Source organism: Bubalus kerabau, chromosome 2, assembly GCF_029407905.1.
Source record: "Bubalus kerabau isolate K-KA32 ecotype Philippines breed swamp buffalo chromosome 2, PCC_UOA_SB_1v2, whole genome shotgun sequence".
In the NCBI taxonomy this organism is placed as follows: domain Eukaryota; kingdom Metazoa; phylum Chordata; class Mammalia; order Artiodactyla; family Bovidae; genus Bubalus; species Bubalus kerabau.
Genome location: NC_073625.1, coordinates 185,915,206 through 185,937,385, shown reverse-complemented (window position 1 = coordinate 185,937,385; position 22,180 = coordinate 185,915,206).

Genomic DNA, 22,180 nt, shown 5'->3' with positions numbered 1-22,180 from the left:
AACCCTGAATATTCACTGGAAGGACTGATGCTGAAGCTCCAATACTTAGGTCACCTGATGAAAAGAGCTGACTCAGTGGAAAAGACCCTGATGCTGGGAAAGATTGAAGGCCAAAGAAGAAGGGAACAGCAGAGGATGAGATGGTTGGAAGGCATCACCAATTCCATGGACATGAATCTGAGCAAATTCCAGGAGATAGTGGAGGACAACAGAGGAGCCACACAACCACAAAGCAGAAGAGCCAGGAGGCCTCCCCTTTCTACCCCAGAGCCAGAGTCATGACCTCACACAGGGGCCCCTCGCAGATCCTTATGACCTTATGACTTGAGGAACCGAAACTCAAGCCATCTACTGGAAGACAGTCAGACTTCTGTTTTCATGCTTGAATTTAAAAGCCACAGGATACTCTGCTGTCAGGGATTTGTACTTGCAACTCAAGACTCCAGAGGTGCAGATGGGCCTGGACCCTGGTCTGTGATCCCCTGTCTTTGGAATTCTTCTTCGTGTTGCAGGTAAGAGCCAATTCTGACTCCATGATGGAGCTGTTTCTTTGACTTTAACCTTTGTTTTTCATTGCTTTTGTTATTATAATCATAAATCATGACCTGCCTAAGGGAACCCTGGCCCTCAGTTGTTGTTTAGTCACTAAGTTATGTCCCACTCTTTGTGATGCCATGGACTGTAGCGCACCAGGCTCACATGTCCTGCAATATCCCCCAAATTTTGCTTAAATTCATGTCCTTTGAGTCTCTGGTGCTATCCAACCATCTCATCCTCTGTCACCTTCTTCTCCTTTTCCCACCATCAGGGTCTTTTCCAATGAGTTGACACTATGCATCAGGTGGCCAAAATATTGGAACTTTTAACTTCAGCATCAGTCCTTCCAATGAATATTCAGGGTTTATTTCCTTAAGGATTGACTAGTTTGATCTCCTTGCTGTCCAAGGGACTCGCAAGAGTCCTCCAGGACTACAATTCAAAAGCATCGATTCTTCAGCATTCAGTCTTCTTTATGGTCCAACTCTCATATCAATACATGACTACTGGAAAAACCATAGCTTTGACTATATGGACCTTTGTCAGCAAAATGATGTCTCTGCTTTTTAATATGCTGTCTAGGTTTGTCACAGCTTTTCTTCCAAGGAGCAAGCATCTTTTTATTTCATGGCTGCAGTCCCATGACTGCAGTGATTCTGGAACCCAAGAAAATAAAGTTTGTTACTGTTCCCATTTTTCCCCCTTTTATTTGCCATAAAGTGATGGGATTGGATGCCATGATCTTAGTTTTTTGAATGTTGAGTTTCAAGTCAGCTTTTTCACTTTCCTCTTTCACCTTCATCAAGAGGTTCTTTAGTTCCTCTTCACTTTCTGCCATTAAAGAGGTATCATCTGCATATCTGAGATTGTTGATATTTCTCCTGGCAATCTTGATTCCACCTTGTGAGTCATCAAGCCAGGCATTTCACATGATGTACTTTTCATATAAGTTAAATAAGCAGAGTGAAAATATACAGCCTTGTTATACTCCTTTCCCAATTTTGAACCAGTCAGTTTTTCCATGTAAGGTTCTAACTGTTGCTTCTTGACCCTGCCTCTCTACCTGAAGAGATTAACACAATCCCTCCCTTAGGTTGGCCATGCCAGGAGATATTTGTAAGGTAATGATCTTTACTGCCCCATCTCTGTCCTATAAAAGAAACTGGCATCCAGACCCTGCCAAGATGGTTATTTTGAGACATTAGTCTGCCATCTTCTCAGTCAGCTGGCTTTCCAAATAAAGTCATATTCCTTGCCTCAACATTTCATCTCTCAGTTAATTGGCCTGTTATTTGGCAAGCAGACCAAGCTTAGACTCAGTAACATTTGTGTCCCCTTTTCCTTGCTCTAGACTCCAGGTAGGCAGTTGCCCAAGGAGCACCATGTGTTGCTGATTCTCCTCTGTTGGAAAAAGAGCTTCCTTCCCATTGCCAGGGCAGGATGCTCTGTAAGGAACAGAATGATTTTCCAATTCCATAGTGAATCCAGTGGTAAGCTGTCAAGTCCAGAAGTTGAAGCTAACATCTTGAATAACTTCTGACCCAAACCACCATGTGTGCATGCTCAGTCACTCAGTCGTGTCTGACTCTTTGCATGTGACCCCATGGACTGTATCCAGCCCCAATTCTCTGTCCATAGAATTTTCCAGGCAAGAATGCTGGAGTGGGTTGCCATTTCCTTTCTCCAGGGGATCTTCCCAACCCAGGGATTGAGCCTGCATCTCCAGCTTCTTTTGCATTGGCAGGCAGATTCTTTACCACTGCACCACCTGGGAACACAAGCCAAGAGATAAGCTAACTTTTACTCTACACTTCCACCACCACATTTTCTACTGCATAATAGTTTCAACTGCTACTGCTGCTGAGTCGCTTCAGTCGTGTCCAACTCTGTGCGACCCCAGAGATGGCAGCCCACCAGGCTCCCCCGTCCCTGGGACTCTCCAGGCAAGAACACTGGAGTGGGTTGCCATTTCCTACTCCAATGCATGCAAGTGAAAAGTGAAAGTGAAGTCGCTCAGTCGTGTCCGACTCCTAGTGACCCCATGGACTGCAGCCCACCAGGCTCCTCCATTCATGGGATTTTCCAGGCAAGAGTACTGGAGTGGGGTGCCATTACCTTCTCCGAATAGTTTCAAAGAAATGTACATATGATCTGGTGAATGTAGCCACAACTGATCCATTAAGCATGTACCAATTTTATAAAGCAGTACTGAACCCTTACTGTCACAGAGCTAAACACATCACATAGACTATTTAATGTAATTTAAATTTGATCTCATTTAATGCTCACAATATGCTGAAGAGTGGCATCTCCCATTGTTTTTATCCCCATTTTAGAACTCAAGAATCTAAGGTATATAAAGAACTCATACAATTCAAAAACCATAAAACCAAACAACACAATTTAGAAATGGCCAAAGGATCTGAATAGTCATTTTTCCAAAGAAGACATACAAATGGTCAATAGGCACATGAAAAGGTATTCAACACCACTGATGATTAGACAAATGCGTATCAAAATCAAAATGTAGTGTCACCTCACATCAGTCACAGTAATAATCATCAAAAAGACAACAAATAACAAGCGTTGGTTGAAGATGTGGATAAAAGGGAACCCTGCACTGTTGCTTGGAATGTAAATTGGTGCAGCCACTATGGAAGCCATTAGGGAGATTACTCAAAAAATTAGGGATTTAACTGTCTGTTCCTCTTCTGGCAGTATACTCAAAGAAAACAAAAACAGTAATTTGAAAAAACATATGCACCCCAATGTTCATTGCAGCATTATTTATGGTAACCAAGATCTGGAAACAATCTAAGGGTTGACTGATGGATGAATGGGTAAAGAAGATGTGGTATGTATAGTGAAAAATTATATATACAGCCATAAAAAGGAATTAAATCTTGCCATCTGTCACAACATAGATAGACCTTGAGGGTATTACATTAAGTGAAATATGTGAGCTAGAGAAAGACAGATACCATATAATTTTACTCATAAGTACCATCTTAAAAAAAAAAAAAAAACGAGTCGCTAATGAAACCTGTTTAGAGAAGGACATGCACTCCCCTACTCTTGTGAGAGCACCAAAATCACAACTATCTGTTGAACAACCAGAGGACACAGGAATCCACTAAAAAAAGATACCCCACATCCAAAGACAAAAGAAAAGCAGAAACAAGATGGTAGGAGGGGCACAATCACAATAAAATCAAATCCCATACCTGCTGGTGAGCAACCCACAAACTGGAGAACAATAATGCCAAAGAAGTTCTCCCCACTGTTGTGAAGGTTCTGAGCCCCATGTTAGGCTCCCAGCCTGGGGCTCCAGCAATGGGACTGGGAATCCCCAGGGAACTTTACTTTGAAGGCCAGCAGGATTTGGTTAAGGACTTCCACAGGACCAGGGGAAACAGAGACTCCACTCTTGAAGGGCATGCACAAAATCTTGTGCACACCAAGACCCAAGGGAAAGGAGAAGTGACCCCACAGAAGACAACCTCTTTCTTTAAAATCCAAAATTAAACCTCTTTTCAGGTTTAATACTTCCCATCCCAATCATTTTATTAACTTGGGGTCTACTTTCTCTTGAATTTGATTGATTATCTGTAAGTTGACAATAAACTCCCTAAACAATGGGGCTGAAATAGAAAATTCTGGAAATCACACTTCATGAAAAAGGCGATACTTTTTGTTCCATTACATTTTTGACTGGGGAACTGGTGGCAACACCACTGAAGCAGCATCTAATGGAAGCATAATATTCTAATAGTGGGGGTTCTTCTAAAACAAACTCTGTAGAGAAGGTGGCTTTTCCAATCCCTTCTAGACATTTGAGATGGCTTTGGCTACTGTGAAATTTGGACATAAAATGAGAAATCCTTAAAGACCATGTCCAGACTCTGTGGACTATCCAATGCACTCATGTGATAACATTTTGAATGAAGCAAAGACACTTTTTAGGAGAGGAGCCCAAATCATATGAGGACCTTCATCAGGTTTGCTGGCATTTTCATTCATCTTTTCATAAAATAGTTAACAGTGAACAATTAAGACTCAGATATTTCACTTCAGGGGTCCTTGGGTTTGTGGCCACTGTTCCAGCCCACAGCTTCCCTGGTTCCACTTGAACACAGAAAAGACTTTGTTGTAGGAATTAGCCTAGCAGCCTGAGGACCATGAGCTCTGAGTGCCAGCTGTTGCCATAGTTACCAGGCCCTACTAGGGTGCCTTCCAGATTACAGATATTGTTTGAAAACAAACCAGCTCCTTGGCTTCCATTCACATTGTTTCCACTGTTTTATTCTTGAATTAAAAATCAACATGAGCCTCTGATACTAAAGAATACTTCTCAGTTCTGGTATTCAAGAGCCCTGTGAGCATGGCATGGTCTTTTCAACCATATTGCACACCACTTGGCTTGACAAATGGATTTTATACCTTTACATTAATGTCTTTATATTATGTCTAATTTCAGGTCTGGGTGGGACTTCCTGTCAGGGAATCCTATGATGAATGGCTTCAATGCTGCTGCTGCTGCTAAGCCACTTCAGTCGTGTCTGACTCTGTGCGACCCCATAGACGGCAGCTCACCAGGCTCCCCCGTCCCTGGGATTCCCCAGGCAAGAACACTGGAGTGGGTTGCCATTTCCTTCTCCAATGCATGAAAGTGGAAAGTGAAAGTGAAGTCGCTCAGTTGTGTCCAACTCTTAGCGACCTCATGGACTGCAGCCCACCAGGCTCCTCCATCCATGGGATTCCCCAGGCAAGAGTACCAGAGTGGTGTGCCATTGCCCTCTCCATAAGCAAAAGTAAAAGAGAAAAACACTCCTCTTGAAATATATGTTACTGATATAATAAAGTAAAAATTGCAGTGACCAACTAAAAACCACAGCTGATGTCTTGCCAGTGAGAAATTCTTTCCCAGCGATCAGAATTACTCAAGGTGAAGCACAGATTGGTCATCAGGGCCCTAGAGAAAATCAAAGATCTCAGGGGGGTTGTCAGCATCACTTCAACAGCCCCAGCTTCAGGAGAGGTCTCTCAGAGAACCTGCCAGAAGGCAGCCCCCCACATCAACCAAGGTGAGGGTAGCACACACCTATGTGGGTACCCAACCCCCACTGTCATTATGAAGTTGTCAATGCGAACTATACAAGTATAAAACAACACCAGGGGTGTCACTACTGACCAAGGAATTTTACAAAACCTACAGGAAGGCCTGAGCACTGTTGAACCCATGCCAAGAGAGAAAGCTATGTGGTTTTTGAGAGAGGCATTTTGCACAATTAAGGTTTACAGATAAGTGGATATCAAGCCTCCATGCTCCATGATAGTTCAGAGAACCAGCTTTGAAATCAGGTCAGTCTGAGGTCAAAGCCCAACCCCTTGCTAGCCCTGAGAACTTAGGTGAACCATGCAATGCTTCTGGGTGTCCATTTCCTCATGGCAGAATGAGAATGACGACACCAGTTGTACAAAATAACAATGAAATACTGGAGGTTTTTCCCTGTGGCTCAGACGGTAAAGAATCTGCCTGTAATGCAGGAGCCACAGGAGATGTGGGTCAGGAAGATCCCCTAGAGGTGGGTATGGCAACCCACTCCAATATACTTGCCTGGAAAATCCCATGGACAGAAGAGCCTGGCAAGCTACAGTTCATGGGGCCACAAAGAATCCAACTTGACTGAAGTGACTTAGAATGCATGCACAATGCTTGACACAACACTCAAGACACAGCATAGTCAATATTTGAGAAGTGGTGGCTATAATAATAATAATCATGAGAAGAAAGAGGAGATGTGGAAAGGGAGGGGGAGGGGACAGTGGCAGGAGGAGCCCTGAGCAGGAAGAAGAGAGAAAGAGGAAGAAGATTCAGAAAAGGAGTATTTACAATGTTTACAAGATGTCATGTATAATGTCAACCCACTCCAATATTCTTGCCTGGAGAATCCCACGGACAGAGGAGCCTGGCGGGCTACAGTTCATAGGGTCCCAAAGAGTCGGACACGACGGAAGCAACTTAGCACCCACACATGCATGTATAAACTGGGATGGAAATGGTAAGGCATGGCCTTGACATACAGAGAGACCTGGGCTCAAATTTTAACTCTGACATGTCAAAATTATTGGCTTCAGAACTGGGCCTGGGAGGGAAGGAGTAAAGATTACCAAAGAAACAAGCTGCTGCTGCTAAGTCGCTTCAGTCGTGTCCGACTCTGTGCGACCCCATAGACAGCAGCCCACCAGGCTCCCCTGTCCCTGAGATTCTCCAGGCAAGAACACTGGAGTGGGTTGCCATTTCCTTCTCCAATGCATGAAAGTGAAAAGTGAAAGTGAAGTCGCTCAGTCGTGTCTGACTCTTAGCGACCCCATGGACTACAGCCCACCAGTCTCCTCCATCCATGGGATTTTCCAGGCAAGAGTACTGGAGTGGGGTCCCGTTGCCTTCTCCGAAGAAACAAGGCTTAGGGGAAAAATGCTGACCTGATTTTCATCTTTTCCTGTGAAATTCCCCCTGCATATTTCCCCCTAATATTCTCCTAATATATTATATTAGGAGAATATATATATAATATAATATAAAATTATATATAATATAATATATATATAATATATCTCCATATTATATTAGGAGAATATATATAATATAATATATAATTATATATAATATAATATATAATTATATATAATATAATATATATATAATATATCTCCTAATATATCTCTTCCCCCTAATATTCCAAGAGCAGGGTAGCTGAGCCATTTTAGGAATTTGGAGTAGCGGATACAATTGTCCGTGTGTGCATGCATGCAAAGGTGAGTGCAGTGTGTATATAAAACCTAAGCATTTGAAATACAGTTAGCAATTAGAAATTCTTAAAAATAAGCTTTCACTTTTCACACACATCAAACAGTACTTGATAAAGATACATGGCTGGCCAGAACAATAAAGAACGGTATACATTCTTAACCTCCAGCCTAATGACTTGATCAAGTTTAAAGGTATAAGGAGTAATAATGTCTGGATGTTGGCCAAAATTTGAGTGAAATTCAATTATTTCACAGTGTGCCTGGAACAGATAACATGTAAGCACCAGTGAACATTACAACCAAAGTAGGACACAGGCCCCTGGCACCTTTCAGTATCAGTTCAGCAGCTTCATAGACATAAGGTTCTTCCAGGCTTGGCTTATTTCTTCTAGTTGTTACTACCGGTTTTCAGATCCAGCTCCTCAAAAGGCCTTCAAATATGGCCTCCATGCCCATTCCAGCATATGCGCTAAGTTGCTTCAGTTGTGTCCGACTCTTTGCCACACTATGGACTGTAGCCCGGCGGGCTCGTCTGTCCATGGGATTCTCTAGGCAAGAATACTGGAGTGGGTTGCCATGCCCTCCTCCAGGGGATCGTCCCAGCCTAGGGATGGAGCCCACGTCTCTTGCATCGCAAGCAGATTCTTTACTACTAGTGCCACCTGAGAGAAGAGAGTCTTACATCTTAAAGTCTGTACTGACATTTTCAACCCAAACCTAGTAACCTAACACAAAAGTGTCTGCATATTCATTCTCTTTTCCTTTTCTAAGCAACTATCTTTTTTTATCATCTTTTTTTTTTTTTTTTTTTTTTTTGAGAGGATATCCTTGTGCCAGCTTCAGTGTATAGACAGTTGACCCTCAAATAACATAGGTTGAAATTGCTGGGTCCACTTATACTTGGGTTTCTTTTTTTTTTGGTTGCACCACATGATTTGTGGGATCTTAGTTCCCCAACCAGGGTTCAAACCCCCCATGCCCTCTGCAGTGGAAGCACAGAGTCCTAACTGCTGGACCACCAGAGAAGTCCCACGTGGATTTTTTTCAACAGTAAATACTATAGTACTACTCGACCTGGGGCAGTGAATCTGCAGATACGGAACCCCAGATGTAGAGGACAGCTATAAGTTACAGTCAGATTCTCAACTGCATGAAGGTCATCATCCCAACCTCCACATTTATTTAGTCAATTAGACAACACAGATTTACTGGGCATGTAGTATGCACTATTTGGGCTCAAGGACATAATTGTGAACAATACAGCAAAAAATCTCTAATTACATGGAGCTTATAACCTAGTGAATAAGACAGACTGTACACAGAATAAATGGCATATAGTAGGATGGGACTAGGGCTTCCCAGGTGCCTCAGTGGGTAAAGAATCTGTCTGCAATGCAGGAGACATGGGTTTGATTCATGGGTTGGGAAGATCCCCTGGAGGAGGGCATGGTGCAACCCACTTCAGTATTCTTGCCTGAGAATCCCATGGACAAGAGGAGCCTGGTGAGCTACAGTCCATTGCAGGGAGCGAGCTCTGCCCATGGCAAAGGTCATGAGGAAGGAGGCTTGGCATACGCAAAGGCGGGATCAAGCCTCAGGAGTCTCCCTGGAAATTCTCGAGCATCTACCCCCAAAACCAGAGTCTGCCTACTTTCTGCTTTGTGCTTTCACCTACACCTCTGACTTTATGGGGGGCTGTCCCCCACTACCTCTCTCTGAAAAAAGAGCTTACAGCTCCAGTTAATAATTCCTGGGTGTGACAGTGTTTCAACCTACAAACTCCTTTGGAAATCCTCTAGCCTGCCTGAATAGGTTTTTCCGGCCACATGTGATTGCTCAGAGCCTCCCAACTGTGAGAGGCATGAGATGTTCTAAACTGTCTAAATACAGATTCCTTTGAGCAGTTAAAAGATTGATTAGAAATTGTATTGGTGAAGGGTTTTTCACTTGTTGGGCCAATGCTTGCTGCTAAGTCTCCATATCCCTTACCTGCTGTGTCCTGGCAGTGTATTGATTAATATAATTGGTGTAAATAGTAGCTTTAATGTTTGTAACCTGGGACCCTTGAGTTAATTCTTTTTCTTGTTATACCCCACCACACCTTTGCTCTGTAGGAATGCAACTTTATCTAATGCTTTTGGAGGGTGGCGCTTGACTAATCACCTTTAGAGAAAAATAAGTTTTCTGAAGAAAGGGTCTTAAAATGTTAACAGGCCTCTGGGCCAGAAGATGATGCAAATCACCTAAACTTTTGCATATGATAAGTTTGCAGGAAGAAAGCCTGGCTTACTGCATGACTCTACCCCTTCCCCCATTATCCTCTATGCATAACTTAAGGTATAAAAACTACTTTGGAAAATAAAGTGCGGGCCTTGTTCACCAAAACTTGGTCTCCCCATGTCGTTCTTTCTCTTACCTTCTGGCTGAATTATTCAGCCTCTTTTCTTCACTGAATTTTCCTACTGAGCTATCCTTATTTTACCACTCTTTATATCCTTAATTAACGTTTTATTAAGCAGTTGTTTCCTGATCCTCGCCGACGCCGTCCCCGCCTCGAATTCCCTGGATCCACTGGGGCTGGACCCCAGCAGTCCATGGGCTCGCAAAGAGTCAGACACAACTGAAGTGACTGAGCATGCCCGCACGCAGGTTGGAATCAGCAGGAAAATAAAGCAGGAAAGGAAGATAATGAGTACTAGGCAGACAGGGAGTTCACATTATTTTATAACAGTTTTATTGGGATATCAGTTCAGTTCAGTTCAGTCTCTCAGTCATGTCTGACTCTTTGCAACCTCATGGACAGCAGCATATCAGGTTTCCCTGTCCATCAACAAATCCCAGAGCTTGCTCAAACTCATGTCCATTGAGTTGGTGATGCCATCCAACTATCTCATCCCCTATTGTCCCTTTCTACTCCTGCCCTCAATCTTTCCCAGCATCAGGGTCTTTTCCAATGAGTCAGTTCATCTCATCAGGTTGACCAAACGATTGGAGTTTCAGCTTCAGCATCAGTCCTTCCAAAGCATATTCAGGACTGATTTCTGCTAGGAGTGACTGGTTTGATCTCCTTGCAGTCCAAGGGACTCTCAAGAGTTTTCTCCAACACCATAGTTCAAAAGCATCAATTCTTTGGCATTCAGCTTTCTTTATAGTCCAACTCTCACATCCATACATGACTACCGGAAAAACCATAGCTTTGACTTGACGGACCTTTGTTGTCAGAGTAATGCCTCTGCTTTTTAATATGCTGTCTAGGTTGGTCATAACTTTTCTCCAAAGGAGCAAGTGTCTTTTAATTTCAAGGCCACAGTCACCATGTGCAGTGATTTTGGAGCCCCTAAAAATAAAATCTCTCACGGTTTCCATTGTTTCCTATTCTATTTGTCATGAATGGATGGGACCGGATGCCATGATCTTAGTTTTTTGAACGTTAAGTTTTAAGCCAACTTTTCACTCTCCTCTTTCACTTTCAGCAAGAGGCTCTTTTGTTCTTCTTCACTTTCCAGGAGGCATAGGTGTGAAGATGAATGTGGACCTGTGTTGGTAGTAACACCAGCATGCAGTGGAAGTGAGAGAGCACACAGATCCCAGTGGGGCCAGCCGGGAAAACCTAGCCAACCAGATGGGAGGCAGCAGATGTCTGCACTTGAGGCAGAAACCCTGCCAGGGTGGACTGCCCAACTAACATGGTATTTCACTTGCCTGACCACAGGTCTCAATTCTACTGGAGTGAGGCAAGATTTACCCAGAAGCCCTCTGTCTCCCACTCCTTACTCAGGCACACACACACACACACACAGCTCCCTGTTCCACACACTCCTCACCTGGTTATGACATCTAATAGTTTCCCATTCCCTCCAAACTGTCTGTCTTCATCAAGATGCTCTTTAGTTCCTCTTCACTTTCTGCTGTAAGGGTGCTGTCATCTGCATATCTGAGGTTATTGATATTTCTCCCAGCAACCTTGATTCCAGCTTGTGTTTCATCCAGCCTGGCATTTCACATGATGTACTCTGCATATCCGTTGTTCTATGTCTGGTTCTAACTGTTGCTTTTTGACCTGCATACAGAGTTCTCAGGAGGCAAGTTAGGAGGTCTGGTATTTTCATCTCTTGAAGAATTTTCTACAGTTTGTTGTGATCCACACAGTCAAAGGGGTTAGCATAGTCAATGAAACAGAAGTCAATATTTTTCTGGAATTCTCTTGCTTTTTCTATGATCCAATATAGAAATTTGATCTCTGGTTCCTCTGCCTTTCCTAAATCCAGCTTGAACATCTGGAAGTTCTCATTTCATGTACTGTTGAAGCCTAGCTTGTAGAATTTTGAGCATTACTTTGCTAGCGTGTGAGATGAGTGCAATTGTGTAGTTTGAACATTCTTTGGCATTGCCTTTCTTCGGGATTGGAATGAAGACTGACCTTTTCCAGTCCTGTGGCCACTGCTGAGTTTTGCAAATTTGCTGGCATATTGAGTGCAGCACAGCATCATCTTTTAGGATTTGAAATAGCTCACTGGAATTCCATCACCTCCACTAGCTTTGTCCCTAGTGATGCTTCCCAAGGCCCACTTGACTTCAGGCCCACAGCACTCCAGGATGTCTGGAGCTAGGTGGCAATCACACCATCATGGTTATCTGGGTCATTAAGATATTTTTTGTATAGTTCTTCTGTGTATTCTTGCCGCCTCTTCTTAATATCTTCTGCTTCTGTTAAGTCCATACTGTTACTGTCCTTTATTGTGCCCATCTTTGCATGAAATGTTCCCTTGGTTATTGGGATATAGGTCACCCTTTAAAGCTGCCCAGTTCTATGATTTCTAGTGTATTCACAGAGTTATGCAACCAAATCCACTACCTACTTTCAGGACATTTTCATCACCCAGCACTGATCCCCTGCCAAAAAAAAATACCCAGTAGCAGCCACTCCCCATTGCTTCCTCTCCTCAACCCATGGTGATCACAGATCTCCTTCCTGTGTACAGACTTGCCTGTTCTGTACAATTCATATAAATGGAGTCCTACAATATGTGGCCTTCTGTGTCTGACTTCTTTCAATCACATAATGTCTTTAAGATTCATCCATGTTGCTGTCTGTGTCAACATTCCATTCCTTGTTGTGGATGAGTAACATTCCACTGTATGGAGAGACCACCATCTGCTTATTTATTCACCAGTTGGTTGAACATTTGGGCTGTTTCCACTTTGCGGTTATTGTGGATAATGTTGCTATGAACATTCATGTACATGTTCTTGAGTGGACATATGTTTTCCTGTCTCTTGGGTATAGACCTATGAGTGGAATTGCTGGGTCATACTTTGAATTGTGGTGAAGAAGATTCTTGAGAGTCCCTTTGACAGCAAGGAGATCAAACCAGTCAATTCTAAAGGAAATCAATCCTGAATATTCATTGGAAGGACTGATGCTGAAGCTGAAGTTCCAATACTTTGGCTACCTGATGCGAAGAGCTGACTCATTAGAAAAGACCCTGATGCTGGGAAAGACTGAACGCAGGAGGAGAAGGAGATGACAGAAGATGAGATGGTTGGATGGCATCACCAATTCAGTGGACATGAGTTTGAGCAAGTTCCAGGAGATGGTGAAGGACAGGGAATCCTGGTGTGCTGCAGTCCATGGGGTTGAAAAGAGTCAGACACAACTGAGTGACTGAACAACAACAATGGTAACTCTATGTTTAATTTAGGGGGAGAGAGTTTCATTTTAAATGGAGTGGCTGCAGGAGGCCTTGTTGATAAGAACACTGAGCAGACAGCTGAAGACATCAAACCTGGTACATTAAAAGAAACCTAAAAAATTAAAAGAAAAATTAGGTTCCCCAAGCTTGTTTTTTTGAATGTTGAATTTTAAGGCAGCTTTCTCACTCTTATCTTTCACTTTCATCAGGAGATTCTTTAGTTCCTCTTTGCTTTCTGCCATAAGGATGGTGTTATCTGCATATGTGAGGTTATTGATGTTTCTCCCGGCAATCTTGATTCCAGCTTGTGCTTCATCAGCCCAGCATTTCGCATGATGTATTCTGCATATAAGTTAAATAAGCAGGGTGACAATACACAGCCTTGACATACTCCTTTCCCAATTTGGAACCAGTCTGTTGTTCCATGTCCAGTTCTAACTGTTGCTTCTTGACCTGTATACAGATTTCTCAGGAAGCAAGTTAAGGTGGTCTGGTATTCCAATCTCTTGAAGAATTTTCCAGTTTGTTGTGATCCACACAGCCAAAGGCCTTATCATAGTCAATGAAGCAGAAGTAGATGTTTATGGGGAAACAATGGAAATAGTGACAGACTTTATTTTCTTGGGCTCCAAAATCACTGCAGAACAATTCTGCACTGAAAAACAACCTAACCTCAACGAGGTTAACTTTTAAAATCTACAACAAACAAAGAGTCTTCAAACTGCACTCTGAATTGAGTCCCCATGGGGGTCAAAGTCCCTATAGCTATACTCAGAGCAGCTCTTCATCCATCTGATTTTTATATGGAGATCCATTTAAACAAAGAGATATATATATATATATATATATATATATACACATACATGTATTTGAAAACAACTGGATCCTTTGTAAAATTCCATCAGTAATGATCAACTTTATTGTCCCATACAGGTGTGTACATGTGTGATAAGTAGATTCAGTCATGCCCGATTCTTTGTGACCCTACGGACTATAACCCACCAGGCTCCTCTGTCCATGGGATTCTCCAGGCAAGAATACTAGAGCGGGTTGCCATTCTCTCCTCTAGGGGATCTTCCTGACCCAGGGATTGAATCTGCATCTCTTATATCTCCTGCATTGGCAGGTAGGTTCTTTACCACTAGTGCCACCTGGGAAGCTCCCCTTGAGGGAGAACAAATTGGATGTTTTCCAGGGTCTAAATTCCTCCTGGCCAGCAATTTTTTTTTAATTGAAGGATAATTGCTTTACAATACTGTGTTGATTTCTGCCATACAACAACATGAATCAGCCACATGTATATATGTCTCCTCTCTCCTGAACCTCCCTCCCACCCCATCCCACCCCTGTGAATGGTCACAGAGCACTGGATTGAGCGTCCTGTGTCACGTAGTATTTCTTAAACCTAGTTTCACAGCTCAATTATCTGAGGAGCTTCTAAAAATACTTTGGCTCATGAACCCCATAAAGAATTTCATAGTGAGCCAAAGGTGACATCACTGGTCTAAAACTATTCCAGAAATTCAAGCCAGGAGGAGAACCATCAACAGGTGTATTCAGGAACCATGCAAAACTCCCATTCTCTACCTAGATATTTTGCAATCCCGACATATCAAGCAAATCCCCTGTAGCCACTCTGAAACACCATCAAGGTGCACATTTTTAAGTGAATTTGATCTACCAGCATTTCTGTTTAAAATCTATGAACCTGGTCAAAGGCTGGAGAAAGTGATTTATTATTGTTGTTGTTCAGTTGCTGAGTGGTGTCCAGCTCTTTGCAACCTCATGGACTGTAGCCCGCCAGGCTCCTCTGTCCATGGAATTCTCCAGGCAAAAATACTGGAGTGCATAGCCATTCCCTTTTCTAGGGGAATCTTCCCGACCCAGGGATCAAACCTGCATCTCATGTCTCCTGGAATGGCAGGCAGGTTCTTTACTGTCTGAGCCACCAGGGAAGTCCAAAGTTATTTATAGAGAAATCTGTTTATATCTAGAGAGTGGTCTCTAGACAAAAACAAAGCCAGGCTGCATTTCTCTGCTTTTTTTTGGAGACCCTGAGGAGAAATTAGTCTATGAGTGCAATGTTTTCTTGTGGGAGCTTTATTTGCATGCCTAGATAACTTCTGTTTCTTTCGAGGGATGGACAAAACAAACAAACATTTTATGCAACAAACCACAGAGAAAAGTGACCTGGTACAAAACAAGCAAATTAAAATTCTTGTCCTGGGACTAAGGCATAGTTTACCTCGTTAAAGTCATTCTACCAGTGTGTTTTAGAGGTTTCACAACTAATTTTTTTTCCTACTTACCTGAAGTCTTTCCAAAACAAATGGTCAAAACGCCGAGCAGCTCAGGCACCTGTGAAAAGAAGGCTTCTGCGAGGATAATGAGTCTATTTCCAAACATTTGGAAACACATCATACTAGGCTAAAAAGGCTTGAAACAAGGGCAGTCAGCCACTTGGCCCATGGGGGTTCTGTTTATACTTCCACGAGGAGCTATTTACAGGGTAAAAGAAGATTCTGTATCTTGATCAAAATTGTAGTAGGCTATCAGTTGTTGACAACTTTAGACTCCTATCAACCGCATAGACTATACAGCCCATGGAATTCTCCAGGCCAGAATACTGGAGTTGGTAGCCTTTCCCTTCTTCAGGGGATCTTCCCAGCCCAGGGATTGAACCCGTATTGCAGGCAGATTCTGTACCAGCTGAGCCACCACAGAAGCCCAAGAATATTGGAGTGGGTAGCTTATCCCTTCTCCAGCAGATCTTCCTGAAAGGAATCAAACCAGGGTCTCTTGCATTGCAAGTGAATTCTTTACCAGCTGAGCTACCAGGGAAACCCCCCTATGTAACCCAGCATTTGAAATTCAGTCAACCACTGGTTTTCATGTCTTTTAAGAATGTACCACATTTTGCCAAAAATTGATTGTCCTGGATAAAAGCATTGTTACAAAATTACAGAAATCCAAGATGGTGGAGTAGAAGGATGTGCACTTATCTTCTACTCCAAAATTACACATTTCTGCTGAGCAACCATCAACAGGAGAATGTTGGATCCCACCAAAATAAAATACCCACATCCAAGGGCAAAGGAGAAGCCCCAGCAAGATGGTAGGAGGGGCAAAATCACATTTAGAATCAAACACCCTACCTGTCAGAGATACTCAGAGAGCTCAAACAAACGCTGTGCACACCAGGACCCAGAGACCCCCACAGAGACTGAGCCAGAACTGTGTTCCAGTGTTTCTTGTGGAGGTACAGGTTAGCAGTGGCCTGCCACAGAGTCAGGGGTTCTGGGTGAAGCAGACCTGGGTATGGCATAAGCCCTCTTGAAGGAGGTCACCATTAACCCCACCATAGAGTTACCAGAACTTACACTGCTGCTGCTGCTGCTGCTAAGTCGCTTCAGTCGTGTCTGACTCTGTGCGACCCCATAGACGGCAGCCCACCAGGCTTCCCCATCCCTGGGATTCTCCAGGCAAGAACACTGGATGGAGTGGGTTGCCATTTCCTTCTCCAACGCGTGAAAGTGAAAAGTGAAAGTGAAGTCGCTCAGTCGTGTCTGACCCTCAGCGACCCCATGGACTGCAGCCTTCCAGGCTCCTCCATCCATGGGATTTTCAGGCAAGATACTGGAGTGGGGTGCCATTGCCTTCTCCAAGAACTTACACAGGACTGGGGAAACAGACTCTTGGAGGGCACAAATAAAGCCTTGTGCACACCAGGACCCAGGAGAAAGGGGCAGTGACCCCACAAGAGACTGACCGACTTCCCCGTGAGTGTCCAGGAGTCTCCAGCAGAGGCGTGGGCTGGCAGTGGCCTGCTGCAGCGTCGCAGGCACTGAGTGCAGCAGCGCACCACACCTTTTGAAGAGGCGGCGATTATCTTCCTTACCTCCACCATAGTTTGGACTCAGGTCAAACAACAGGGAGGGAACACAGCCCAGCCCATCAATAGAAAATTGGATTAAAGATTTACTGAGCATGGCCCCACCCATCAAAACAAGACCCAGTTTTCCCCTCAGTCAGTCTCTCCATCAGGAAGCTTCCATAAGCCTCTTACCCTTATCCATCAGAGGGCAGACAGACTGAAAAACCACAATTGCAGAAAACTAACCACACTAATCACACTGACCACAGCTTTGTCTAACTCAATGAAACTATGAGCCATGACATGCAGGGCCACCCAAGATACACAGGTCATGGTGGAGAGTTCTGACAAAATGTGGTCCCCTGGAGAAGGGAATGGCAAACCACTTCAGTATTCTTCCCTTGAGAACCCCATGAACAGTATGAAAGGGGAAAAAGATATGACACTGAAAGATGAACTCCCCAGGTTGGTAGGTGCCCAGTAAGCTACTGGAGAAGAGTAAAGAAATAGCTCCAGAAAGAATGAAGAGACAGAGCCAGAGAAAAAAGAACACCCAGTTGTGGATGTCACTGGTGATAGAAGTAAAGTCTGATGCTGTAAAGAGCAATACTGCATAGGAACCTGGAATGTTAGGTCCATGAATCAAGGCAAATTGGAAGTGGTCAAACCAGAGATGGAAAGAATGAACATTGACATTTTAGGAATCAGTGAACTAAAATGGACTGGAATGGGTGGATTTAACTCAGATGACCATTATATCCACTACTGTGGGCAAGAATCCCTTAGAAGAAATGGAGTAGCCCTCATAGTCAACAAAAGATTCTGAAATGCAGTATCTGGATGCAATCTCAAAAATGACAGAATTATCTCTGTTCATTTCCAAGGGGAACTATTCATTATCACAGTATTGCAAGTCTATGCCTGGATCAGTAATGCTGAAGAAACTGAAGTTGAATGGTTCATGAAGACCTACAAAACCTTCTAGAACTAAGACCTAATAAAGATTTCCTTTTCATATAGGGGACTAGAATGCAAAAGTGGAAAGTCAAGAGATACTTTAAGTAACAGGCAAATTTGGCCTTGGAGTACAAAATGAAGCAGGTCAAAAGCTAACAGTTTTGCCAAGAGAACACACTGCTCATAGCAAACACCCTCTTCCAACAACACAAGAGAAGACTCTACGCATGGACATCACCAGATGGTCAATATCAAAAGCAGATTGATTACATTCTTTGCAGCCAAAGATGGAAAAGCTCTATACAGACAGCAAAACTAAGACTGGGAGATGACTGCGGCACAGATCATGAACTCCTTACTGCCAAATTCAGACTTAAATTGAAGAAAGTGGGGAAAACCACTAGACCATTCAGGCATACCCTAAATCAAATCCCTTATGATTATACAGTGGAAGTGACAAATAGATTCAAGGGATTAGATCTGATAGACAGAGTGCCTGAAGAAGTATGGACAGAGATTATGACATTGTACAGGAAGCAGTGATCAATACCATCCCAAAGAAAAAGAAATGCAAAAAGACAAAATAGTTGTCTGAGGAGGCCTCACAAATAGCTGAGAAAAGAGAAGCTAAAGGCAAAGGAGAAAAGGAAAGCTATACTTATTTGAATGCAGAGTTCCAAAGAATAGCAAGGTGAGATAAGGAAGCCTTCCTCAGTGATCAATGCAAAGAAATAGAGGAAAACAATGGAATGGGAAAGACTAGAGATCTCTTCAAGAAAATTAGAGATACCAAGGGAACACTTCATGCAAAGATAGACATAATAAAGGCCAGTAATGGTATGAACCTAACAGAAGCAGAAGATATCAAGAACAGGTGGCAAGAATACACAGAAAAACTATACAAAAAAGATCTTAATGACCCAGATAACCATGATGGTGTGATCACTCACCTAGAGCCAGACATCCTGGAATGCAAAGTCAAGTAGGCCTTAGGAAGCATCACTACGAACAAAGCTAGTGGAGGTGATGGAATTCCAGCTGAGCTATTTCAAATCCTAAAAGATGATGCTGTGAAAGTGCTGTATTCAATATGCCAGCAACTTTAGAAAACTCAGCAGTGGCCACAGGACTGGAAAAGGTCAGTCTTCATTCCAATCCCGAAGAAAGGCAATGCCAAAGAATGTTCAAACTACACAATTGCACTCATCTCATACACTAGCAAAGTAATGCTCAAAATTCTCCAAGCCAGACTTCAGCAATACGTGAACAATGAACTTCCAGATAATTCAAGCTGGATTTAGAAAAGTCAGAAGAACCAGAGATTAAATTGCCAGCGTTGGATCATAGAAAAAGCAAAAGAGTTCCACAAAAACATCTACTTCTGCTTTACTGACTACACCAAAGCCTTTGACTGTGTGGATCACAGCAAACTGGAAAATTCTTAAAGAGATGGGAATACCAGACCACCTGACCTGCCTCCTGAGAAATCTGTATGCAGGTCAAGAAGCAACAGTTAGAACTGAACATGGAACAACAGACTGGTTCCAAATTGGAAAAGGAGTGTGCCAAACCTGTGTATTTGTCACCCTGCTTATTTAACTTATATGCAGAGTACCTCATGCGAAATGCTGGGCTGGATGAAGCACAAGCTGGAATCAAGATTGCCGGAAGAAATATCAGTGTCATCTCAGATATGCAGATGACACCCTTATGGCAGAAAGCAAAGAAGAACTAATGAGTGTCTTGATGAAAGTGAAAGAGAACAGTGAAAAAGTTGGCTTTAAACTTCACATTCAAAAAACTAAGATCATGGCATCCGGTCCCATCACTTCATGGCAAATAGATGGAGAAACAATGGAAACAGTAAAACACTTTATTTGGAGGGCTCTAAAATCACTGCAGATGGTGACTGCAGCCATGAAATTAAAAGACATTTCCTCCTTTGGAGAAAAGCAATGACCAACCTAGACAGCATATTAAAAAGCAGAGACATTACTTTGCCAACAAAGGTCCATCTGTCAAAGCTTTGGTTTTTCCCAAAGTCATGTACGAATGTGAGAGTTGGACTATAAAGAAAGCTGAGCACCAAAGATTTGATGCTTTTGAACTGTAGTGTTGGAGAAGAATCTTGAGAGCCCGTTGGAATGCAAGGAGATCAAACCAGTCAATCCTAAAGGAAATCAGTCTGAATATTCTTTGGAAGGACTGATGCTGAAGCTGAAACTCCAATCCTTTGGCCACCTGATGAGACGAACTGACTCATTGGAAGAGACCCTGATGCTGGGAAAGATTGAAGGCGGGAGGAGAAGGGGACGACAGAAGGTGAGATGGTTGGATGGCATCACCAACTCAATGGACATGAGTTTGAGTAAGCTCGGGCAGTTGGTGATGGACAGGGAGGCTGGCGTGCTGCAGTCCATGGAGTCGCAGAGAGTCAGACACCACTCAGCGACTGAACTTAACTGAACTGAAAAGCATTATAAACAATATACTAATTAACTGACCAGTGGATGTGGAAGAGGGTTTGTTTGCTTTTCCTCTGTTTGGTGGATAAATGCTTTATGCTCACCTTCTGATCTCCACAGTACCCGCACACAGCCAGGGGTCTCCGGGGACAGCGATGCTGTTTATCAAGAGGCTTGTGTTTTATCGCCATCTAGTGGCTCTTCTCTATTACTACACCTCACCGGCTCTCTCAATGGCCCACGAATCCACCTGCAATGTAGGAGATGTTGGTTCCATCCTTGGGTAGGGAAGATCCCCCGGAGAAGGAAATGGCAACCCGCTCCAGTATTCTTGCCTGGAGAATCCCAATCCATGGGGTCTCAAAAGAGTCGGACACAACAGCAAAACAGTCACCCTACACTCACTACCTATGCACAGGTTTGACACTGTTTTTTAAAGAAGCATTTCTAAAATCCCTCAAGGAACTTTGTAAGTAATACACTCCATTCCCTTTCTATACCTCTCACTTTAATCTAGAAAAATTGATGACAAAAATAAACCCTCTTTATCTCTTTTCTTGGATCCTTGCACCAGAGGAACATTTCAAACCAAAGAAATGCAAAAAAAAAAAAAAAAAAACCCAAAAGTAAAAAGTGGAAGAGGAAGCACTTACTGTTCTGTGGTTAGAAAAATGCGCTTGAATATTTGTGTACCTGCTTTTCAAGTTAAAAAATAAAAAAGGAGGACTTCCCTGGCAGTCCAGTGGTTAAGAATCTGCCTGCCAACCTGCAGGGGACACAGGTTCGATCCCTGGTCCAGGAAGATTCCGCATGCTGCAGGGTAACTAAGCCCATGCACCACAACTACTGAGCCTGTGCTCTAGGGCCTGTGCTCCACAAGAGAACCCACTGCAGTGAGAAGCCTGCCCACCACCACCAGAGAGTAGCCCTGACTCCCTGCAATTCAGAAGAAGACTGCAACAACAAAGACCCAGTGTAGCCTAAAACTCAATTAAAAAAAAAATTAAAAAGGAACAGTTACTCTGAATGTTCAGGCTCTGTATAAACTAATCAAAACCAACTCTTTGAACCTCTGTTAGTTGAGATCATCATAGAATTGTTCCGTTTCTTTGGTCTTTTCTCTCTCTCTCTTTCTTTCTTTCTTTTTTTTTTTGAAGAAGGATTTTGTTTATTAACCTGGATGTTTCTTTTGAGCTTTTTCTTTTACATATTTGTAATGCTGTTTGTTTTCTAGAAACTTTATATATGGACAAAGCATGTGGATTTTTAAACTATATTTTGATATCTCATAGTCTACATTTGTCATTGTGCCTCTGGACCCACTAGCCATTGGAGGCTAGACTGATGGGTGAAGCCAAATCTGGATGAGAACTTATACTAGTTACATGGTATTATTGATCAAAATGATTTTTGCATTTTAATAATACCTTGTAAAGAGTGAAATGTGAGTGAATAAATAATATATACTAGAATATTAATTTCTTGACTACAAAAGACAACATAATAAAAATAATTCAATTAAGTGATTTATTAATTAATTTAAATAAGTGATTTACTCTGCTTATTATTAGCACAAATATTTATTCTCATTCAAAAATACAAAAAAAAAAATAGGAAAACTGGCATCTAGATGAATAAATCTGTCTCCAGCCTGCTCTACCACAAGAGCTATAAATCAGCCCCAGAAACAGTAAATGCTTAAGGCCTATTTGGGTGTGGAGCAGCTATAAAATTGTGATGCTTTTTACATAGGACATAATCTAATGAAAGAGAGTACAAGGTAGAAACTAAATTTTAAGCATACGGATTTCCATCCCACTGCAGTCTCTCACCTTATTTTT